The sequence below is a fragment of the Physcomitrium patens genome, chromosome 9, assembly GCF_059467195.1.
Source record: "Physcomitrium patens ecotype Gransden chromosome 9, ASM5946719v1, whole genome shotgun sequence".
NCBI lineage: Eukaryota > Viridiplantae > Streptophyta > Bryopsida > Funariales > Funariaceae > Physcomitrium > Physcomitrium patens.
In genome coordinates, this window is record NC_143418.1 from 9,977,220 (window position 1) to 9,989,700 (window position 12,481).

Below are 12,481 nucleotides of genomic sequence, written 5' to 3' on the forward strand. Positions count from 1 at the left end.
GACAAGATTTTGGCTCAAAATTTCAAAGAATGTGTAATTTAATGTTAGTAAACTTTGTGCATAAGTTTTATGATATTTAAGTATTGGATTCTTGAGATATTAATAAAATAGTATTCGGGTACTTATAAATTAGGGTTTAGAGTTCTTACAAGGTATAAAATATGTAATAATTGACTTCTTACAAGATATAAAATATGTAATAATTGACTTTTTACAAGGTATAAAATATGTAATAATTGACTTCTTACAAGGTATAAAATATGCCATCTTTGTGAATTGATCAACAACTATGAAGATAGTGTCAGATGAATTTGATGGTAGAAGATCTGTAATGAAATCCACAGAGATAGATGACCATGGTTGTCTTGAAATTGGAAGGGATTGAAGAAGTCTATATAGCCAATGTCGAGGGTTCTTTGACCTTGAACAAATATTACATGATAATATGAGTTTCTTAACATCCTTCTATATTTAAGGCCACCAAAAATCTCTAGACAAAAGTTCCAAGTTATTAATGAATCCAATATTTTTTAATTGAGGAGAAGTCATGGCGTGTTTGAAGAATGTGTAAGCAAGTTGGCCCTTCAAGAATGAATAAACGTTCTTCAAAGACTAAGAGATTATCTTCATACTTGAATTTAGAAGACTTTTTAGGAAGGTTGTTGGTAAGATGCTTGATATTAAAAACAAGAGGGTTCTTGTTTGAGACTTTATAAATCTGATCAAGAAATGATAAATCCACAAGCATTGATACATTGGTTGCTCAAAGATGAAATTGCTTAGGTTTTAATAAGGTTGCCCATTATTGATCATATGCTACCTCGCTTTCTTTTGATTCAAAGTAGCAATGTCTTCATAATGTATTTGATAATCCTTGTTGGCTCTCGAATTGATATGTGACGCAAAAGTAAAATTGTGATAAAGATATACTTCAATACATTTTCGTATTACGTGAAGTCTTGTTTGAGAATACACTAGGCACCTAGCTATAGAAGGTAAAAGAAAATTGCAACAAAAGGTCCAATTAGTTGATGACCTCAAAATTCCGCTCAGATATTAGCTGGTCTCTCCTTCTCCAAACTTGATGCCAACTTCCAATGCTGATATCTCTCCTTTCTACCGTTCAATTTCTTCCAAATTTTACTTATAAAAAATAAAGTCTTCTACTGATAAAACTAAAAATCTCTCCAATCCAACTAGCAAATTGCTAGATATCTAAGAAAACATTACTGGTCCTCAAAATCCTAAATCCCGAGACCTTAGCCCACAAAAATCTTCATGTGTATCGATCTAGCCATTCGATTGACTTCAAATCTCTTACATACATTCACAATAAGCATACCAATAAGACTCTAAATTTTCACCCATAAAAATACTACAAAAGACATGAAATCCAAAAATTTGTAAACTGGTTTTATTTCTCAAAGATCTGAATTCATAGAGAACATCACTCGCTTTGAAAATCCCTCAAAATTCCAATACTGATCCAAATGACAAAATCATCTCTCAAAAATCCCTCTATAAGTCTTCCCTCTAATTCAGCTCTCCGATCTCCCAAAGAACCCTTGAGTCGCCGTCAGAGCACGGTTTTGTACCTCGAGGTCTGATTTCGACCCAAGTTCATAACCGGTCCTCTTGAGGTTTCAACTTTCGTCTTCTTGAAGTAATTTTTACTAATTTGCACTCCTAACTCCTCTCTACATATGTCTATATTCTTTATTTTTCTAATCTACCTTGTTTTGTCTTATTTATGGCCTTACAAAATGAATAGAAGCATAATTTGTAAATAGGCAGCATTGGCACCTTTAATTTTTCTACCCTTTGACTAATATCTATTTTTCCAAGATAATTTGCTACAATATTTTTAAAGTGAGATCCTCAAAATATATTATTTTCTTCACCCTTTCACTTGTTATCCATGTTACATCACGACAGCGCTTGACAACTGTTCAATATTCAAGCTGACATGAAATATTTAAGATTATCACAATTTGTATATACAATCACTTGTTGAGAGATATCTTTAAGAAAATAGTGCCATTCTTAGAGAGAACCTACAATAGCAAGGAGCTCTTTATTATGGATTTTGTAATTAATTTTTTCTGTTGAGAATTTTTTAGAATAGAATGGAATTGGATGAAGTTTGTTATCTTTTCCATATTGCAATAAGATTGCTCCAAATACAAAGTTTGAGGCATTGATCTCCATAAAATATGATTTGTTGAAATCTGGATGTATGAAAATTGGAGATATTGTGAAAGCATCTTTTAAGCTTTGAAAAGCTTTCTCTACTTTAGAGCATTGTCGTATTGTAATTCCTTATAATATGTAAAAATTAATTGAGACATATAATATGTTTATAAGTCTTAATGTAGATTAGAGTGTTTAATAAATAAATTTAAAGAGAATTGATATAGAAAATTTTATTTGAGGATTTATCTATTTTGATTATAGTGTTTATATTATATAAGATTTAGATATTTAGTATAAAATTTAAGAGGAGATTAGAGCCTAAAGAAGAAATTTTTAACTAATAAGAGGCTTATTGGGAGGGATGAAAGCAAGGCATGGTTGGATGAAGGCAAGGAATAGGGATCTTCATTCCTATTGGTCGAAGGCCATGTCCAATAGGCTTCAAGGAGGCTGCCCGAGGCCTTAATAGGGATTAGGATTTATCTTTCAAAGTCATTTGAGCTTTGGAGGCTAGGGCCAGTAAGTTCAAGGTTTAGGATATAATTTGGGTGAAGATTTTGTGTGATTTCGAATTTTAGTGAAGGAGATATAGGTGTTCAAAGTTAAGGTGTCAAATGTGTATCTACTATCACTCTTTGAAGCATAACATATGCCAAAGGAGAGCAATGAAAGATCGGCGACTAGAATTGGAGAGGACACTTTCTTGGCTATACTTTACATAGATATTTTGATGAATTTCAAGTTGAAATGAAGGAGTTATAGACATTTAAAAGAAGCACAAGTAATTCAAAAGTAGTAAGTGAGTCATTTTGATGATAGTAATGGTTAGAGCCATATCTTGAGTTTTTTGACGAATTTTTGGTTCAAAATTTCCATAAGTTTGAGTTATTAAGTTAAAAAGCTATAGATCAAAGTTTCATGGTATTTGAGTACTTATTTTGTGAGATATAAAGAAATTAGCATGCAAGTGTGAATAAGCTAGGATTTAAAGCTACTATTAGGATTTTGGCGATATCTCAAGATTCGTAAAAAAATTTGTAGTTGATTTTTTTTGTGGAAGTTTTTGAAAGTATATCAATACTTCATGTAAAATTTAGGGTTGTTTGAACGGTCTGATAGTGAGATATAAGCTATTGAAGTTTGGAAAACATCTCTCATAAGGATATATAAGGTTTTAAGATCTTTATCATACATTTGGATGTTTATTTAGTACTTGGGCTTGTATTTTGATGTAATTGCTCAAAAAAAAAAATATTATATGTATAAAATTGGTTTTTTAAATCTTAGACTTGACTGAGTATTTAGTAGCAGCTAGAAGCCCAGCGTTGTCTTGAGGCAAAATCTCTCTACCTCGACAACGTCAATTGAGCTTGTCTTTGCATGTCAATCATATAAGTAGAGTAACAATCTTCAAGTTATTCCCAACAAAAATCTTGTAGAAGTTTGCAAATCCATCACTTTGTAGCTTTTCCAACATAAGGTGGGCATATTTTTTGTGATCTTCTCGATTCTTGAAAAAGATTAGAATATCATCCAAATAGATCACAATAAAGTCGTCAAGACGCTCATAAAATATATCATTCATTAAGTGTTGGAATATGATTGGTACATTGATAAGTCCAAAAGACATGACATTGTATTCAAAATGTCCATATCTAGTGCAAAATGCTATCTTCCATTCATCTCTTTTTTTAATGCATACCAAGTTATAAGCACCTCATAGATCAATCTTTGTAAAGATCTTTGCTTGACTAAGTTGATCAAGAAGTCTAGATATCAATCGCAATGGATATTGATTCTTTACTATGATTTTATTAAGATTACAATAATTAATACATGTCTGTAAAGATCTATCTTTTTTCCTCACAAATAATATTGGAGTACCAGTTGGCTACTTCAAATGTCAAATAAAATTCTTAGCCAGATTTTCTTCAATGTACTCTTTTAAAGTTGCAAGCTCATTTTGAGATAAATTATATATGGGTCCAAACAATGGTTGAGCATCTTCTTGAAGGTCAATTGAACAATTGTAAGGGGATGCTTTGATAGGATGTCTGTATTTTTTTTTCAAATACATTTATAAAATCCTTCTATGCCTTTAAAATTGTTGTTGTAGCAACCACAAGTTTTCATTATGGATTTGCATAGACAGCAAACGTGGTACCTTATTTAGTCACCGTCACAAATGCTCTAGCTCCAATAAATAAATACTGTTTAAGTTTTGGCTTGTCAGGTATTAATAGCTTTTTTATAGATCTAGGGGTTCTATGATCTATTAGAAGAAATTCTAACTTTTGAGATATCCAATCTATCTGTGGATTGTATTTTTCAAGCCATGAGAGTCCTAAAATGATTGGACTTGATAGTGAACTAATGATATTGAATACTACTTGGCTTCTATAGTTGTCAAAGGTTATTTCTAATAGAATCATTTCATGAGTGACGTCTCCAAAGAATAAAAGTCGACCAACTATTACTTCTAAATGTATAGCTTTGGATTTTTCTATTGTATACATTTTGTGTGATTTAAAAAATTCTTTATTAATAAAACATGTAGAGGCTCCCGAATCAAGTAATGCATAACAATCTATTTTTGTAATAGTATATAGTCAAAATGTGTATGGTTCTTGCAACGCTTGTAATGATGTGGCCACACTCTTCATTTGATATATATGCTGGTATTTTTCTAAATAATTATTAATCTTATAGCTAGATTTTTCACAATATAAGCACAGGCTAAGTTCACTTCGACATTTTTTTTTCTTACTCAGAAAGAAGTTTGAAGCAAACTGCATCAATCTGCATATCTTTTGCTTCTAAATGCTCATTAAAATTACATGGTGAAGAAGCTGCAAAATAATTGGTGTATACATATGATGTAATTGAAGAATATTTATCTTATTGTTGTTGAAATAAAAGGTTATAACACTTTATAGCTTGACTAATGGCTTCATTGAAAGTTAGAGGATCTGACATAGACAACAATAAGTCCTTGACATCATCTCTTAATTCCCATTGAAATTGGCTCATCAATGCATCTTCTCTCTAATTTATATCTCATACCAATTGTCAGAAATCTGAAGCATAGGTTGATGTAAAATACGTTCCTTGTTGAAAACTTTGAATTTTAGTTGTTGAAAAACAAACCCTATTATGTTCACCAAATACTTCTACAAATACTGCCAAAAATGCTTCAAAATTGTGCAATATAGGAGAATTCTTTTTAAATAATGGAGCAAACTAAGATAAAGCTTGACATAATACCAAGATTCTAATCAAATCAACACAAGATGTTTCAGTGGAATATTTTTGAAGTTGAAGTAAGGTGATTAGTCGTACTTAGTTTACAGAGTGACAAAATTTTGAGGAGGTGCCATCAAAATTTTTTGGAAGGCTGATCCTTGGTTCTTTTCCTATTATTATTATTAGATCATTGCCTTGATTAGATGCACCTCCCATGTTTGAAGCAAACATAGTTATTTGAGAATTTAGAACCTCTATTGTGATTTGATTTAGTGGTTGAGGGACTCCGGCTCCTTGACCATTTAGTATGGTCATATATAAATCTTCATTCTGCTATGACAAAGTCTTTATCTTGATCTTTGATGCTTCAAAAGCATTAATAATAGAATCTAACTTGATCTTTTTAGAGTTTGTTATATTGACTTTTCCACCTTCTTCTATAGAAAATCAGAGAAATACATGCCTTTAAAGGGAAAAAAACTTAATTTATGATATAAAATAAAAAAAACCAAAAGAATGTTAAAAAAAATAATATTAATCTAGAGGAGGGTAATCCACAACCTCTAGAATGCTATAGTATTTCTAAGAAGAGGGATAATCTACTCTCTGTCAAGAAAGATCAAGCTCCTAATATTATTTTATAGCAGTATTGAGAAACTGTTTTGGACCATATATAAGACAACGATTCAAGACAAAGGAATGGAGTTAGTTCGACATTAGAACAACAACTAGATACAAGGTAAGGAGATCCTAGCTAGGCTACAAGAAGTGAGTTGTCAAGTTTGGAGATCTCTTCAACCTCGACTCATATATATATTAGATCCTGAGAAGCTTCTTGAAAAGTTTCTATGAAGTTTGGGAACAGAGTAAGCCTAAGATCTTTCTTTAGCAACTTCCTAAATCATCTAAAGCCTCCTAAAACCTTCTAGGATCTCCTATGATCTTTTATAACTTTCTTAGAATCTATTAGAATCTTTTGAAACCTTTTTAAATCTTCTAGAATCTTCTAGAATCTTCTAGAATCTTCTAGAGTCTTCTTAGATCCTACTGAAATCTTTTAGAACCTTTTGGAGCCTTTTGAAATCTTCTTCAATTGTTTGTCTGTGATGAAAAGAGAAAAAGAAAAAAAAACATTATGTTATAAAATATCTTATTTTTAAATATAGCAAATTATCTTAAAAATATAGATAATAGTAAAAAAGATTTTATATCAATTGAATCAATATTGAGTTTTTGAAGGATTTTCAAAATTAGTAATGTTTTCAATTGGTTTAGATTTTGAAAAATAAAAATAAGTTTATAAATTTGAGATTTTCATAAGTATTGTACTGTTTTATAAGTAAATTTTAAATAATGCATTGGTGTATTAGTTATAAATTTGTGTGCAAATTTTGAGATCAATCAAATTCTTAGATCAAGTTATGTGAAGATTTTTGTAGGTTGAAGTCTCAAAATTTGGAATTAAAAGGTCAATGAGTATTTCTAAGATCTTTAGCAATTTATCTATTCGATTGAAGTGAATATTTTTTGTATAGATATTAGATTCAATTTTCAATGTTTAGGTGAAATTTGAGAGAAATTCAATGGTTTAAAAAAGAAGTATTAGTATTGAAAGTTCAGCATTTAAGTTGTAATAGGGGACTCACTAACACCTGATTGGATTATCTTATATTTCTATCAATTAGTAAGTACAATTAATTTTATCTTTTTGTGCTTATTTCTAATAAAATATTAAAAACTTTATAAATTTTTAATTGATATCAATGGTTCAATTATTAATTCTTAAGGTTCTAATTTGCTATAGGATTTGATTTAGGATTTATATACAATTTGATTAGGACTTAGGATTAGAGTTTGCTTGAGGTTTAGTTTAGAATTTGACTAAGAATTGAATAAGATACGTCTAAGATTTAGGATTTTATTAGGATTTGATTAAGATTCAATTAAAATTTTAATTAAAATTATATTATAATTTTTATTTTTAGTATTTTTTTTGGATTCTTTATTATTTATTTAAGGATTTTTATTTCTAATATTTCTTTAAGATTATTGTTATTTCTTTGAAGGTTTATTTTTATATTTCTTTAAGATTTCTTATTATTATTTTTTGAACTAGTTTGGAACTTTGTATTTCTTTTATAAATTCTTTTAAATTTATTTTGGATTGATCAAAGATAGATCAGGATTTTTAAGATTCACTAAGATTATTTAAGATTCTATTAGACTTAATAGGATTTTTTTTACATTTCTATTTACCTTCCACAATTAGGTGCCTGATGTATTCTCAAGCAAGAAGACTCATAATATACTAATGTATAAATAGCTTATAATATGAATTAACTATATATATATATATGAAACTTATCTTATTAAGTAAAGACCTATGTTTTTTAAATTATATTTATTTAAAAAATTATATTTTTTTTAGCAATAATTAGATTAAAAAAAGATCTAATAATATTAAATATTAAAAAGCTATTATAACCACTAATTACTACTTTTATAGAAAAGATTTCATGAGTAACATCTCCAAAAGATATGAAATAACCATTTATGACTTCTACATGTATCAATATAGTTTCTTCATTAAAAAGATGCTATGTCTTTTAATAAACTCTTCATTTAAAAAATAACTTAAAGCTCACAAAAAACAAGCTAAGGCTTCAAAAAGAATATTTTTTAAAAAAATCATCCTTATGACTACTTAATTAATCTTCAAGAAAGAGCTCAATTGCCATTTGATAAATTTATAATTTATCATAAAATGAATTTCTAAATTAAAAAAATACATTGATAAAAATCTAATAAAGAATTTTATACATTATTCAAAATTTCCAAAAAGAGCTTCTATCCTGTTTGTGAAGAAAACAAATTAAACATTGTAAATATGTATAGATTATCAAAGATTTAATAAGATCACCATCAAAAATAGATATCCTCCAACTTTGATATACTAACTTCTTAATTAATTAAATAAATTTAAGATCTATATAAAAATAGATCTACAATGAGCATACAATTTGGTACATATTAAAGAAGAAATAAATAAAAGATTTGATTTTAAACCAATTATGGATATTTTGAATATAATATTATGCCTTTTGGAATCACAAATGCACTAGTAATTTTTTAATATTTAATAAAAGATGTCTTTTGAGAGTTTTTGAATAAATTTATTATCAATTATTTAGATGACATCTTAATCTACTCTAAAAATACAAAAGAACATAAATTTCATATTTGTAATATGCTACAAAAATTAAAAAATAAAGGATTTTATGTCAGGTTAGAAAAGTTTGTATTTTGTACTATTCAAGTCAAATTCTTAAGATATATCATTTCAAATTGAAAGATTTAAAAAATAATAAAAAATATTTAATATTTTTTAGAATTTTCTAATTATTAATAGAGCTTCACCAAGTTTTTTTTTAAGTTGTAGCTCCACTTACTTCTTTGACTTGTAAAAATAAACTTAAATGGAATAAAGAAGCAAAAAGAATATTTTAAGCTTTAAAAACATCTTTTATTTCTATACTAATATCATATTACATTGACTTTTTTTAAGCCATTATTTTATAGAAATATATGCATCAAACTTTATTTTTAGTATTGTATTATTATAAATTAAAATAGATGATAAACTTCATGTAGTAGCTTTTCATTTAAGAATATTTTTAACAACCAAGATCAATTATAAGTTCAATAACAAAGAACTTCTTGTAATTGTTGATTTATTTTTAAAATATTAGTATTATTTAAAAGGCACTTTTAGTCTACTTATTAAATATATGGATCACAAGAACCTCAAGTATTTTATGTTAGAATGTATTTTTAATTATTGCTAAGCCTATTAAAGCATGTCTTTATTAAGATTACTTATCAATTAAAAAAAAAAGATTTATGACACATTTTTTTTAGATATTTTATCTTGTATTTAAAGAAAAAATAATTATTAATCAATAAAGAAAAATCCTTTTGAAACTAAAGTAATTTCATTGTTGAGCAATTAAATCAATATTAATTATTGATTCAATTTTTTTAAGCAAATTCATATAAGTATATTTTTTGATTTTTTTTTGTGATATTAAGAATAATTTTTTAAAATCTTATGATATTTTTAAGTTTTAATCTAAAAATAATCTATTTTATTTTGAAGGGCGCTTATATATTCTAGAAGATGAAGCATAATTATGAATTCTTTAAACTTATCACAAAGTTTTAATAGAATAATATTTTTGATACAACAAGATATTGATTTAATCTTAATAGATTTATGGTGGCTTTAAATGTGTAAAGCAATCAAATGCTTTGTATAATCATGTGATATTTATTCAAAATCAAAACTTTTCATCATCAATCTTATAGACTTTTACATCTACTATCTATATTTTAACAACTATGGTTCTCTATTTCTATGGATTTTATTCCAAATCTTCCAACTTCAAGTTTATACCATTTTATATTTATGATTTTAAATTATCTCACTAAAATGGAATATTTTATATCATATACAAAATCTATCATTGATGAATAAACAACTAAATTGTTCTTTGACAATATTAATTGTTATCATGAATTGTCAACAAATACTATATCTAATTGAAAAACTTAGTTTGTATTAAGATTTTTAAAAACTCTTTTTAAGACATTGAAGGTAGATATAAAATTATCTTTGGCTTTCTATCCTCAAACTCATGAAAAAATGAAATAAGTTGATCAAATTTTAGAGCAATATTTGTAATGTTTTATTGACTACCATCAAGATGATTTGAGAATTCTTTTGCTATTGGCAAAGTTTAGTAATAATAACATAGTACATTCTTCTATTCAATAAATATCTTTTTATAATAATTATGATTATTATCTATAATTTAATATTTTTGACTTGTCAAAAATTAATAATATTTTAACAAAAGATTTGGTATTTTATTTATTAAAGATACGTACAACAATCAATGTATAAAAAAGACTCAAGAAAAAAAAAAAAAAAAAAACAAAATAAAACAAAGTATATCTTTACTATAAAGAAGAACTTCAATTTCACATTGGTAACAAGTTATGATAAATTTATCATAATATTAAGACTACTTGTCATTGTGATAAATTAGATTATTATATACTTTAGCTATTTATTTATTTATGAATAAATTAATTTAGTTACTTATCAATTATACCTATTAGAGTCAATAAAAATTCATTTTGTATTCTACATATTTTTTTTTGAGCTATATAAAATTATATATCTTAGAAATAAGATAAATTTCACCTTATTCTATAAAAGTAGATAATAATCAAAAGTTTAAGGTAGAAGAAGTTTTAGATATAATGTGGCCTTAAAATAGGTTAGAATATCTTATTTCTTGATATGGATATGATATTAGTGAATGTACATGGAAATTATCTAAGAATCTTGAAAATACATTGAAAAAAATATAACTTTTCATCAACTACATCAATCAAAATCAAAATAAAGAATCAAATAATTTCTTATTATAAAAAAATAAAATTTAATAAAGATTGCATTATATCTTTTAACTTGATTTTTGATTTTTTTTAATATTATTAAAGAGATAGACAACTAACATCCAAAAAATTCAATTCAAAAGCTATTATTTGTTGATTTATCAAATAAAATATTGTGTCACGGATATATATAGGTACATTAGTATATTCCTATATGATTAGATAGAAACATATAAAAATAGATAAAAATAGGTTAATTTCATAATACCTTCTAAAGAAGCTTCTTAAAAGCTCCAAAGATGTTGTTTTGACTTTATATGTATTTGTAGTTGATTAGTAGGTTAGAAACTTGGTCAATAAGTTAACCACGTCTTGATAGCTTATAGAATAAGCTAATTATGTGGCACACATGTAGAAATCTTGTCTTACAAATTAAGATATATATTTTACAAAGTCAACATGTTTTAGAGATCTTATAAGACATTGCCATGTAGCTCCTAGTAAAGAATATATATGGAGGTAAGAGTGAAGCCTTCTTTACTCTTTTCAATGTCTTATTAGTCTTTAGTCTTGTTTCAAGACTTTCTAGTCTCTTTGTTTTTGACAATAGCCATTTTAGTTTAATAATATATCATCTTTGAATCACTTTCTAGTTCTTTTTAGTATCACAAGAGTATATTGAGGATTTCTTTTTCCAAGATTCATATCCTTGATTGTTTGATAAGAGTGCTAACTTATTGTTTCTATCTTGTTTTTGAAGTGAGTAGATTATCTCACTTCTATTATTATATTTTGAAGATTGTGGACCATCCATCTTCAAACAAACAATCTTATTTTGTAATTCTAATTTTTTTCTTAAATAGAGTGGATTATCTTTCTTTATAGAAATTTTCATTTGATATTAGAGGTTGTAGATTATCCTTCTCTAATTTAACTTTTTGAACTTATTTGAGTTGTCTATAGAAGGAAATATTATAGATGCTATTTTTAATAGAAGTAAGAATAGATTTGCAACTATTAAAGATCTTTATGAGCTTGTCAATACTTTAAGAGTAAAAATCTCATGTATATCCAACATTAATCATGAATGTACCATTTCTAAGTCTTTAGAAGAAGTTCAAAGTCTGTAATAAGAAGTTATACAGTTGAAGGAAGCAAGTAGATCGACCTTACAATCAAATCTAAGGAATTTTGCTTCTATAAGTATAACAAGTACAATGATTAGAATGCCTAAGAATTTTGATGGAATAAGATCAAAATTTTGAATATTTTTACAATAAGCCAAGCTCTATGTAAGATTGCATCCCTTCCAATATCTGGATGGATTTACTCAAGTTGAATTTATAGGTGCACTTCTATCAGGAAGTGCTGTCTCTTGATTTACAAATTTAATGGAAAAAATTTTGCAACTCTGTTATAATTTGAACTCATTTTTAGAAGTGTTTACAGCCACATTCAGAGAAAGTGATCAAGAAAGGGTAGCAAAGACCAAGCTCTTCTCTTTGTAGTAAAGATCATGGTCAACCACCATATGTATTGCTAAATTCTAAAATCTAGCTTGCGACGCAGATTGAAATGAAAA